Genomic DNA, 13,979 nt, shown 5'->3' with positions numbered 1-13,979 from the left:
TCAAAAGACATATTACCAAGATAAATGTAATTTGTTCCTTCTTTTACATCAATAATAAGTTTTCTTTAAAAATTTAACCAGTGAATGCCAAAACAAATTTATTATTGGTGTCTTAGATGCAAGGTCACACAAAGATAAACTTGATTTAGCAAATTTCTGAAAACAATAAAGTCAAAAGTGTTAAATTACAACAACATCTATTAAACTATTTTTAGTTTAATAGATGTTAAGAAAGCAATTGTCTGGCAAATTTTAATTCTTATATGAAAACTGAATTAAATTTGGAATAAGTGACTAGGCTTGTACAGTATTTTAGAAGAAATTTCATGTTCATACACTGAAAATAAATTGCACTTTAATGAAAGAGCTGGAAATATAGTCTGCATGATGCATAAAATATGATCAAATCGATTTGTTAAATACTTAATGCTTACTTTCAGGAATGTAGCCAGAGGGGGACAGTTTTTATATATTACTCTGAGAAATAACTTAAGATTGATTTGCAACACTTGGTATCAATAAAGATATTTTTCAACAAAGAATAATATTACTTCCAGACTTTTTATTGTCGAACTAAATGTAGAAGGTACACGATTTGAATATTTCATCTAGCCTCTTCATTTAATGACATAAATGTATTTTTAAACGATTTAATTTTTACTCAGGGAAAGAAAATGTTGTCTAGCTGCCCGGGTTTGAGCCCAGCTTTAATACAGAAAGCGAAAACACGTCAAATGCCATCGAATGATACAGCATTTTAAAATGTTGCAAAAAATTTTAATGCAATTTTGCGGAAGAGATATTGCAATTACCTACATAACTAAAACTTTGATCAAAAATTCAAAAAAAAAAAAAAAAAAACTAAGATACTCTTTTTTTTTTCTTTTGAAGGAATCAAAGTCATATACTAATGTAAGGATGCTCAACTTATTGTACTATAAAACCTAAATTGAATTTCAATGGTTTTAAGAGAAACAGCATTTGATAGAGAGACTTTAAATTCGGGAAAAACTAAAACAAAATTGGTTTATACACAGGCAGTTCAATTACACTGACTTTTTGGGAAGAGAAGATCCCGTTGGACAGGGAAAATATTACGCCACACAGAGAGGAAAATGTTTAGCCTCCTCCTCGTAATGCGAAAGGAGGCCAATTCAGAAAAAAATACACTACAGCAGTAATTTTGAAATCACTACGAAGCCACGGAACTCTAAAAATTCTCAGACTTCTGATAATTATAGTGTAATTAACAGTTCTACCTCACTTCGAATATAACAATACAATATAAAGAAAGCACCAATTCAGACACTTCAATACGAAATTCAAAACCAAAGAAATTAATGCATAAATGCTACCCTAAACATTAAAACGTAATATGAAGCTTTCAATTAAAATAAATAACTAGTAAAACTCCAATATAAAGCAACATGTGAAAAGGGACATACAAATTATAACATTCAAGCATTTCTAGTGAAAATAAAGTTAATATAAAAGAAGAATTACCAGCCACAGATGTCTTTTTGTCTGCACTGTTTCTCCATTCTTTTTCTTTCACGATCTGCGATCCAAGAGTGTACAAAAATGATGGCAAATTACACTAGAAGAAGCCAAGGGGGGGGGAAGGAATCATTAGATTTTAACTACTTTGAAATTAAAGAAAAATTATACACAAAGAGAAATATCTAGTATTGTTTCTTAATATATAAAACTTCAAAAGTAGCTTCTTTGTTTTAAATTCCAGCAATGTGCTACATTGTTAGTAAAATCATGACTGCAGTCGAAAGAAAAGCAAATGATTTCCCTAATACGACAGAACTACAGTAAGCAAAAGGGGTTTTAATGTATGGGTACAACATGAACAATGAAAGGAAAAATATTTAGACAGTTATTACGGATAATGATCTTCAAGAAGAGTAAATAATTTCAGCACTGGTAGAAAGACGGCACCAAGAGACAATAAGCAGGTAATTTTAAATGACAAATAAACAATATAAACTTTACTGTTAGCTTTGAAGCAGGTGTTATATATTAAACTATCTTAATTCACACACAGAATTAGTGACATAACAGATCAAAAAAGAGTAAGAATCAAACTCGCAATATATTAACATTAAAAGAGCTATACATATACACTTTTAAAGATTTTTTTTAAAAAAAAAGCTCAAAAACACCATTCTAAACACAGATTTCGAAGAACATCTTGGAAACAAAAGTCATAAACCATAAAAGAAATATTTCATTGAGAATTTTAACGTAAGAACCATTTCTAATTTTAAGTTCTTTACTTAGATACACTCATCCACGAGAGAGGACGGCTTAGTCCAATGTAAGAGAAATTATCTTGAAATATTACCACGTCACTTTAATGAAATGATAGCAATATTTCACTCAGGAAAAGAACATATTGTCTAGCTGCCCGGGTTCGAGCCCAGCTTTAATACAGCAAGCCAAAACACATCAAATGCCATTGAATGATACAGCATTTTGAAATCTTGCAAAAAATTTAAATAAAATTTCGTGAAAGAGCTATTGCAATTACCTATATACTAAAATTTTGACCAAAAATTCATCAAAACTAAGATACTCTTTTTTTTCTTTCGAAGGAATCAGTCATATACTAATGTAGGGATGCTCAACTTATTGTACTATAAAACCTAAACATAGGAATGAAATTTTGTCAGATTTGTGAGATGTCCAAATCCCGAGAAATTCCGTAAACTGTAGAGTAAAACGAACGTCTAAAAACACACGAAAGGTGAAACACAATTCAAATACTTTACTTTTAGCCTTGAAGCAGGTGTTCTATATTAAAATGTCTTAACTCACATACAGAATTAGTAATATAATAGCTCAAAATATTGTAAGAACCAAACACGCATTATAAAAACATTATAAAAAAGTGTATATACATTTATTAGTGTTACGAGGGTTTATTCTGAAATATTATAATGTCACTTTCAGTGATATGATAGAAATTTTCACTCAGGGTAGGTACATTATGTCTGGCTGCCTGGGTTCCATCCCAGCTTCGGTTACAAAAGTTTAGCAGAAGAATTTTAAAAATCCAGAAACGAAATTTATGAAGAAATTATTGACCATAATTGGTTCTATGATTTAGTCATTCTTACAGACATAACAACTAAAATCTTAAAACCTGAGGGGGGGAAAGAACTAAACTAAGTCTTTGAATTCAAGGGTATTTTAAATTCATTTTAAATCAAAATTAATTTTGTAAAAATATTACACAAATATAAGGAATTTACATTTTTACCATAATGCAATGTACATTTTGCCACTTTGAAAATCTGGAGAATTAAAGCCTGAAATGTAAGAAAACTGAAAGAAACATTTGGAAAATTAGTTTCTAAATTAGATGTTTTGAGTGTATTTAAAATTAGGCCAACTACTTCATTCACTTCAAACCCATTACATAATACTAGTATTTAAGAAAAATGGTAAAAGATTGCAAATAGGTTAACAATTCTACTGATCTAGAGATGGAAATAACTGATTTTCATCCTAATTAAGATAAGGAATATCACGAAAAGCCATTTGAATAGTCCTAGATCAGAAAAATCATGAACTGTTAAACTTTTTAAAAGATAAATTCCTTCTTTCGATCTACTTAAAAATGTGAAAGAGGATTTTCAACAACGAACTTGTTAAAATCAATGTTCAGATACAGAATAACAAACAAACATCCGAACGACTGCATGGATTTAGCCATAACATCGCACGTACCAGAAGGAGAAAAAAAACTCTCAGAAGAAATGCAGTGTTAAATTTCACATTAAAATATGATTTCCCTGTATTTAATTTTCATCTAGCTGATCTTTTTGTAAATAATACAAAGTGTATACATTTTCTTTAACATATTAAACCACACATTTTTATACTTTGTGCAATGCACTTACAACTGAAATATTAAAAGTGCAATATATAATTGCAGCTAGCCAGAATTTTATAAACTTAAAATTGCCTCCCATTATGTTAAAAATGCGAGTAACTGCACCAAGGAAAGGAATGCAATTTTATTTTTTTGTCTGTATTTGGTTTCATTTTCATATAGAAAGAGTTAAAAATAGGTTATCTAGGTAACAAAATTTAAACACACATTTTCAGTAAAAATTACAGAATAACAAATTTTGTTTCCCTGAAGACGCAACACCTCGCTATTCCAGCTATGATACACACTTCATACTGTCATAAAGAAATTCCTTACTTAAACAGGGAATTCATATACTTTAATCTGTTTTTACACAAGTACTGTTAATGACTAATCCATGGTCCAGGAGTAAAATACTTTATATTAATTCCCATCTAAATTTTTATTATTTTCGGTCATCTGTATAGACTGTTTACCTATCACGACTAAACTCCCAATCTGCATTCCACATAACTCATACGATACTTAAAGGATCAAAAGCAAACGATGCCGTAGAATTTTCACACATGGAAGACAGAGAAGTTAAACAATGAATCAGAAAATTACAAAAGAAGAATTGGGATCTTATAAAACCCCTTGATAAAAAAGTGCTCATTACGAAGAAGAGCTTTTAACTGAAGATAAGATGAAGGAATTGTTAAATAACACAAAAGCAACGTCTGATCTTCTAGTGGAGAATGACCTAATTAAAGAAAAAAACAGGACACTTTAAAACAGCTACTGGGAAACATGTGCTCTTTACAGCGACACGCATACAGTTGCATCAGTCATTCTTATAAGCAAAGGACATCAGCTTTTTCAAAAAATAATTCTGTCATGCATTTGCCAAGAGAACGGAAAGAAGTCCGAAAGAAACTTTCAGAGTGCTTTGCAAAACAAAGTTGAAAGTCAATCTGCAGAATTTTACTTCGATAATAATAAAACATCTCTGATTTGATTTCAAAATGAATTTTTATTTGTGGAATCACTTTTAAACAGATCTTCGCAAATTGGTTCATAAAACTTCACAATTTGCAGCTCCACTAACTTTCTATACGAGTACTCATTAAATTTTTATTTACATTTCTTTTTTGTTGAACATTTAACTTTCAATGGTTTCAAGAGAAATAGCACTTGATAGAGAGACTCTAAATTCGGACAAAATCTGAAACAAAATTGGTTTATACACAGGCAGTGCAATTACACTGACCTGTTGGGAAGAGGAGACCCTGTTGGACAGGAAATATATTAGGCCACACAGAGAGGAAAATGTTTAGCCTCCTCCTCCTAATGCAAAAGGAGGCCAATTCAGAAAAAATTACACTACAACAGTAATTTTGAAACCACTACGAAGCAACAGAACTCTAACAAATCTCAGACTTCTGACAATTATAGTGTGATTAACAGTTCGACCTAACTTCGAATATTACTATACAATATAAAGAAAGCACCAATTCAGACACTTCAATACGGAATTCAAAACCTAAGAAATTAATGCATAAATGCTACCCTAAACATTAAAACGTAATATAAAGCGTTCACGTAAAATAACTAGTAAAACTCCAATATAAAGCTACTTGTCAAAAAGGACATACAAATTATAACATTCAAGCATTTCTAGTGGAAATAAAGTTAACATAAAACAAGAATTACCAGCCACAGATGTCTTTTTGCTCTGCATCATTTCTCCGTTCTTTTTGTTTCACGATATCATGTTCTGCAATCCAAAAGTGCACAAAAGTGATGACAAATTACACTAGAAGAGGCCAAGGGGGAAAAAAAGAAATCATTAGATTTTAACTACTTTGACATTAAAGAATAATTATACACAAAGAGAAATAGCTAATATTGTTTCTAAATATATAAAACTTCAAGAAGTAGCTTCTTTGTTTTAAATTCCAGCAATGTGCTACATTGTTAGTAAAATCATGACTGAAGTCGATAGAAAAGCAAATGATTTCCCTAATACAACGGAAGTACAGTTAGCAAAAGCGGTTTTAATGTATGGGTACAACATGAACAATGAAAGGAAAAATATTTAGACAGTTATTACGGATAATGATCTTCGAGAAGAGTAAATAATTTCAGCCCTGGTAGAAAGACGTCACCAAAAGAAAATAAGCAGGTAATTTTAAATGACAAATAAACAAAATAAACTTTACTGTTAGCTTTGAAGCTGGTGTTATACATTAAACTATCTTAATTCACACACAGAATTAGTTACATAACAGATCAAAAAAGAGTAAGAATCAAACTCGCAATATATTAACATTAAAAGAGCTATACATATATACTTTTAAAGATTTGTTAAATAAAAAAAGTTTTAAAGTTAAATAAATAAATATGTTAAATAAAAGAAGAATTGGGTGCTTATAAAACCCCTTGATAATAAAAACGCTCATTACGAAGTAGAGCTTTTTAACCTAAGATAAGATGAAAGAATTGTTAAATAACACAAAAGCAATGTCTGATCTTCTAGACGAGATTGACCCAATTAAAGAAAAAACAGGACACTTTAAAAAAGCTACTGGGAAACATGTGCTCTTTACAGCGACACGGTTACAGTTGCATTAGTCATTCTTATAAGCAAAAGACATCAGCTTTTTCAAAAAATAATTCTGTCATGCATTTGCCAAGAGAACGTTAAAAAGTCCAAAAGAAACATTCAGAGTGCTTTTCAACACAAAGTTGAAAGTTAATCTGCAGAATTTTACTTTGATAATTATAAAACATCTCTGATTTGATCTCAAAATTAATTTTTATTTATCGAATCAATTTTAAATAGATCTATGCAAATTGGTTCATAAAACTTCACAATACGCCAAAATAGTTCAGATTAAGGAAAAATACAATAAAGTATGCTTAAAACAACTAAGAAAAAGCACATTTTAAGCATCCTTAACAGAAGACATTTTCGCTCCACTAACTTTACGAGTAGCACACCAGCAGCCGAGCGGTATAAGCCGTTGAACACTGGTAGTTCGTTCCGTGGTTCAAGTCCCGGCGAACGGGCTGGCTGCATGGGCGTTTTCGTGGTTTTCCCCATGTGTCACGTGGATACGAGCCAGTTTCCCTTAAAAAGACCTCCACGGGGAGTCCCTCCCTGTCCATGTAGTGCCTAAGAGCGGAGCACGTAATAAATAAAAAAATAATAATAATAACTTTACGAGTACTCATTAAATTCTTATTTATTTTTTAATTATTTATTTATTTATTTTTTTGTTGTTGAACATTTAACTTTCAATGGTTGGCTAATCTTTGGAATATGGTAACAGGCAGTTTGGCGACATTTTGTTAGGCGATAAAGGTTACTACCTAGGACTTAGGCAATAATGTGAGAAGTACCCAGTTCCAATTACGGATTTTTTGTCTGAGAGAAATGAGAGGTCATGAGATATGTCATGTGACATTTATGGACGAAGGACAGCTCTTCAATCGGAAAAGTGGGGAAATTTGGAAAAATATCTGCAGTACTTTATAGCATTTTGTATTTAGCTTCATTCTGTGTTGTGTGAAACAGTGTTGCTTAAATTTTGGATCCCATGGCGCTATCTAATGTGAATTCGAAATTTTTATTGCGTTTATCTGATAATCCAAAAGAATTGCTTGAATGCTGTATGAGTGTAGGATTAATTGCGGATAAGTATGAATGTCCAAAATGTGGGAATGAAATGAGATTGTGTGAAAGGAAGGATATTACAGATAAGTTTGAATGGCGGTGAAAGAAATGTGGTGAAAATGGACATTTTGTGATCCGCCATGTACTCAAGGTTCTGTAGAAGATCAGGTAAGTTAGTATTCTTAATCATTTGAGGATATTATTTTTATGCATTGTTGTAAATATAAGGAATAAATAAGATAATATGCTATTATTGGAAAATTTTTATTAGCAATGGATTAGTTTAAAGTAATTAACATTTTAAGTTAATTTTTATTAATTTATTGTATGTGTTTATTTCTAGTTTAAGTAGTGTTTTTTAATTAAACTATATTTTAATTAAATGATAGTTATTTTGGGAATTATATGTTTGTAGCATTTTGGAATACGTTTCAGCAGAAGTAAACGTGCATGGAAATAATTTAAATATTTGACACTAAGTATTAGCAACCATTTTTAATGTTTGCGTTATAAATTCGCAGGTGACGTTTATAATAGATAATTTAGAGGGAAAAGTTTTTGGATATTTTATACGTGCAAATGTTCATCCTTGGAAACGGTATATACTTTTTCGCGATCAGGTAATTTCATATATGTCCTTTTTACCGACTTTAAAGATTTATAAAATTTTACTGCATTTTCGTGCAAATTTTTCTAATTTATGAGAAAAAAGCTTTGTACATGGATAAAGTCAAGAGTGTGCGCAATTCTGGGATTTTTTTTAAGTAAAAATAGGTCAAAGTGTACATGGTTACCATGTATGTGCCATTCTAAAAACCTTGGCAAGGAGTTTGCAAACCTGCACTTTCTCCCAACTTTGCAGTTAATATTTGTCATGATTAAGCACTTTTGTTCCATAAAATTTATAGCATAAGCGTAATTCGGCTAGCAGATTGTTGGAAAAAATGTTGAGAAAATAAAAAAAAAAAATAAATAAACCTGTCTTTACTTCATGAAGACAAAATGGTGCAAAAAAAAAAAAAGTAGAAGGTTGTTGTAGAAGGGTTCTTGCCAAATTTTCATGAAAAATCTCCAAGTTACCATAATCCAAAGATTAACACAATGGTTTTACGAGAAACAGCACTTGATAGAGAGACTCTAAATTTGAAAAAAATTAAACAAAATTGGTTTATACAAATGCAGTGCAATTACACTGGCCTGTTCGGAAGAGAAGACCCCATTGGACAGGGAAAATATTAGGCCACACAGAGAGGAAAATGTTTAGCCTCCTCCTCTTAATGCGAAAGGAGGCCAATTCAGAAAAAAATACACTACAGCAGTAATTTTGAAACCACTACGAAGCCACGGAACTCTAACAAATCTCAGACTTCTGACAATTATAGTGTGTTTAACAGTTCGACCTAACTTCGAATATTACTATACAATATAAAGAAAGCACCAATTCAGACACTTCAATACGGAATTCAAAACCTAAGAAATTAATGCATAAATGCTACCCTAAACATTAAAACGCAATATGAAGCGTTCACGAAAAACAACTAGTAAAACTCCAACATAAAGCTACTTGTGAAAAAGGACATACAAATTATAACATTCAAGCATTTCTAGTGGAAATAAAGTTAACATAAAACAAGAATTACCAGCCACAGATGTCTTTTTGCTCTGCACTATTTCTCCGATCTTTTTCTTTCACGATATCATGTTCTGCAATCCAAAAGTGCACAAAAGTGATGACAAATTACACTAGAAGAGGCCAAGGGGGAAAAAAGAAATCATTAAATTTTAACTACTTTGACATTAAAGAATAATTATACATAAAGAGAAATAGCTAATATTGTTTCTAAATATATAAAACTTCAAAAAGTAGCTTCTTTGTTTTAAATTCCAGCAATGTGCTACATTGTTAGTAAAATCATGACTGCAGTCGATAGAAAAGCAAATGATTTCCCTAATACGACAGAAGTACAGTTAGCAAAAGGGGTTTTAATATATGGGTACAACATGAACAATGAAAGGAAAAATATTTAGACAGTTATTACGGATAATGACCTTCGAGAAGAGTAAATAATTTCAGCCCTGGTAGAAAGACGGCACCAAAAGAAAATAAGCAGGTAATTTTAAATGACAAATAAACAAAATAAACTTTACTGTTAGCTTTGAAGCAGGTGTTATACGTTAAACTATCTTAATTCACCCACAGAATTAGTTACATAACAGATCAAAAAAGAGTAAGAATCAAACTCGCAATATATTAACATTAAAAGAGCTATACATATATACTTTTAAAGATTTGTTAAATAAAAAAAGTTTTAAAGTTAAATAAATAAATATGTTAAATAAAAGAAGAATTGGGTGCTTATAAAACCCCTTGATAATAAAAACGCTCATTACGAAGAAGAGCTTTTTAACCTAAGATAAGATGAAAGAATTGTTAAATAACACAAAAGCAATGTCTGATCTTCTAGACGAGATTGACCCAATTAAAGAAAAAACAGGACACTTTAAAAAAGCTACTGGGTAACATGTGCTCTTTACAGCGACACGATTACAGTTGCATTAGTCATTCTTATAAGCAAAAGACATCAGCTTTTTCAAAAAATAATTCTGTCATGCATTTGCCAAGAGAACGGAAAAAAGTCCAAAAGAAACATTCAGAGTGCTTTTCAAAACAAAGTTGAAAGTTAATCTGCAGTTATTAGGCCACACAGAGATGAAAATGTTTAGCCTCCTCCTCGTAATGCAAAAGGAGGCCACTTGGGAAAAAATTACACTACAGCCGTAATTCTGAAACCACTATGAAGCAGCAGAACTCTAACAAATCTCAAACTTCGGATAATTATAGTGTGATTAACAGTTCAACCTCACTTCGAATATTACAATACAATATAAAGAAAGCACCAATTCAGACAATTCAATATGGAATTCAAAACCTAAATTAATGCACAAATTAATGTACAAATGCTAACCTAAACATTAAAACATAATGTGAAGCGATCATGTAAAATAAATAACTAGTAAAACTCCAATATAAAGCAACATGTGAGAAGGGACGTACAAATTATAACATTCAAGCATTTCTAATGGAAATAAAGTTAAGATAAAACAAGAATTACCAGCCACAGATGTCTTTTTGCTCTGCATCATTTGTTCGTTCCATCTTCGTTCTTTTCCTTTAACGATATCATGTTCTGCAATCCAAGAGTGCACAAAAATGATGACAAATTACACTAGAAGAGGCCAAGGGGGGAAAGAAAGGAATCATTAGATTTTAACTACTTTGAAATTAAAGAATAATTATACACAAGGAGAAATATCTAATACCGTTTCTTAATATATAAAACTTCAAAAGTAGCCTTCTTTGTTTTAAATTCCAGCAATGTGCTACATTGTTACTAAAATCATGACTGCACTTGATAGAAAAGCAAATTATTTTCCTCTTTGTTTTAAATTCCAGCAATGTGCTACATTGTTACTAAAATCATGACTGCAGTTGATAGAAAAGCAACTGATTTTCCTAATACGACAGAAGTACAGTAAGCGAAAGGGTTTTTTAATGTACGGCTACAACATGAACAATAAAAGAAAAAAATTTAGACAGTTATTATGGATACACACAATAAAAGGGATAATGATCTTCGAGATGAGTAAATTATTTCAGCGATGGTAGAAAGATGGCACCGAAAGACAATAAGCAGGTAATTTTAAATGACAAATAAACAAAATAAACTTTACTGTTAGCTTTGAAGCAGGTGTTATATATTAAACTATCTTAATTCACACACACAATTAGTGACATCTTGGAAAGTTAAGTCATATACCTTAAAAGAAGTATTTCAATCAGAATTTTAACCTAAGAAACGCATCTAAAATTTTAAGTTCTTACTTAGGTACTCTCATCCATGAGAGGTGATAACTTAGCCCAATGTACGAGGGTTTATCCTGAAATATTACCAGGTCACTTTCAATGAAATGATAGCAATATTTCACCGAGGAAAAGAACACAGCTAGCTGACCGGATTCCACCCTGACTTAAATACAGCAAACCAAAACATATCGAATGCCGTTTTTCCAAGATGGAGTCGTCCGCTTTTTCTCAAAATCGCGTCCCAATGCAAAGAGAGGGAGAGGTGTGGTGAGCTGTCATTTCCGTTGTCCAAGGTGGGGTCGTCCGCTTTTTCAAAATGGCTTCCCAATTCAAAGAGAGATCGTGACCATTTTTCAGTCTTTTCCAAGATGGGGAAAGAAGAAAACTGAGGATGGAATAACACAAGAGACAGGGAAAAAAAAAACAAAAAAACGCCATCTTGTCATTTTCTGATAGGGTACCGGTGTTCGAATACTTTTGTAACCGACTGTACAGGAAATTGAGGGAAGAAACGTTCGTGGACAAAACGTCAGACGCGCCGATAATCACAAATCCTTCCAGTGCTCTCAAAAAGGTAAAGAATTTCCTGCGAAATGTGTCCCCTGTGGAGGAGGACATGCATCCTGTAGTAAGGAATGCCCTAAAAGACCAGGAAATACAGATATTGAAAAAATTAATGAAGTTTCTTCATTAACACCAAATTCATTTAAGCCCCGTACAACAAATCATATGCGGCGATTACCAAGAGCAACCCAAAGACGGTTAACGACAGGAAATCCCTCATGAATAATAACAACTCTATAAATAACGATAAAGAAGACCAATCCTCCAAAAATAGACGAAAATCAGTAAACAGAGACATAGAAGAACAACACTTTTGAAGAATTCACCGGGTTCATTACTGAAATTTATCAAATTTACCAGCAACACAAGCAGGCTTCTAACCCCGACACCAGGCTCAAGACTGCAATGGCAGCACTAAAGATGTTCATCCAGAACGAGCATGAATATTTACGCCCATACGGCTAATCCAAATACAATGCAACATATTTATTATGCCGAGTTTATGTTTTATAATAGTAATGGTATTAAAAACAAAAATTTGAAATTCAAAACTACATCAACCAGCACAGTCTGGATGTAATTTTGTTAAGTGAAACCCACCTCAAATCAAATGACAAATTTAAAATTCCCAACTACAACATCTATAGATCTGACCGTCTTCATAAGCGTGGTGGCGGTATAGCTATTCTCATGAAAAAAAAAGCCTAAACAGTACCATCTTTCCTCTTCCCCTTATGAGCTTTGAAGCAAGTGCATGTATTTTGAACAGTGATAATAAAGAATATCTCACCATTGCTGTTTATAAGCCACTCAACAAAAGCCTCAACACTCAAGATCTTGACTATATTCTCAACTTTGGTTATCCAACTATTCTTGCTGGGGACTTAATTGTAAGCACGTTAACTGGAACTCCACGCGAATAATCCAGACGGAATTATTACCATCAACAACCCTGATATCAACATTTATGGTCCAGATGAACCTATGGATCTTCATCAAATCTCAAATACTTCTGATGTATTAGACATCTTAATTACCTTCAATGTTCCTCAAATACCTTTTCTCCAAGTGGATAAAGAACTTTTTTCAGATCACCTACCAGTACGATTCACTTTATATGGCTTAAAGCATGGTCTTCCGCCTATAAAGTGCCTTATTAATTGGGAAAACTATGCTTATCACCTTGAAGAAAACATATCTGCTACCACTAAAATGACTAATAACAGCGAAATTCATGATGCCACAGCCTATCTTAGCAGTAAAATCAACGAAGCCCTCAACCACGCCAAATGTATTCCAAAACAGACTAATTATACGCTCCCACACAATATTAGACAGAAAATTACAGAGAAAAATTGACTAAGAAAAATTTATCAACGTTCTCACTCCACCCAACACAAAAGAAGATTTAGTGCTGCCAATCGAAACTTCAGAAAACTTATCCAAGTGTACGGAAACAATTGCTGGGATAACTTCATTGAAAGTCTTTCGCACACCGACCATTCTGTGTGGAAAGTTGCTAAAGTCTCCGAAGCACTCCCTCCAATATTGGACCCATTCTAGATGATAATAACACCAAAATTTACGATCATAAGAAAATTGTCAACCTCTTCTCTGATAACTATGAACAACAGTTTAATATAAATAATTTCCCACACCCGAATGATATCAACATTATCAATCCCTTGACCGATTTCCTCTGCAAAGATCCTGAAAATCAAAACAACCCGACTTCTCCCAAAGAAATACAGAAAATTATAAAGAAACTTAATCCAAAGAAAGCATCTGGATATGACAATATCACTAATAAGGCCCTGCAATACCTCCCAAGGAAAGACATCGTCCTTATTACAAATATTTATAACGCATGTTTAAGACTTAATACATTCCCAAAATATTGGAAACACGCCATTCTAACTGTCATTAAAAAGACTGGCAAAGCTGGAAATCTCACAAGTGACTTTAGACTGATCAGTCTTCTGCCTGCAATTGCCAAACCTTTCGAA

This window comes from Stegodyphus dumicola, chromosome X2 (assembly GCF_044657685.1).
Source record: "Stegodyphus dumicola isolate Sdum_Otavi_A_Nest chromosome X2, ASM4465768v1".
NCBI lineage: Eukaryota > Metazoa > Arthropoda > Arachnida > Araneae > Eresidae > Stegodyphus > Stegodyphus dumicola.
This window is presented reverse-complemented; position numbering follows the sequence as displayed.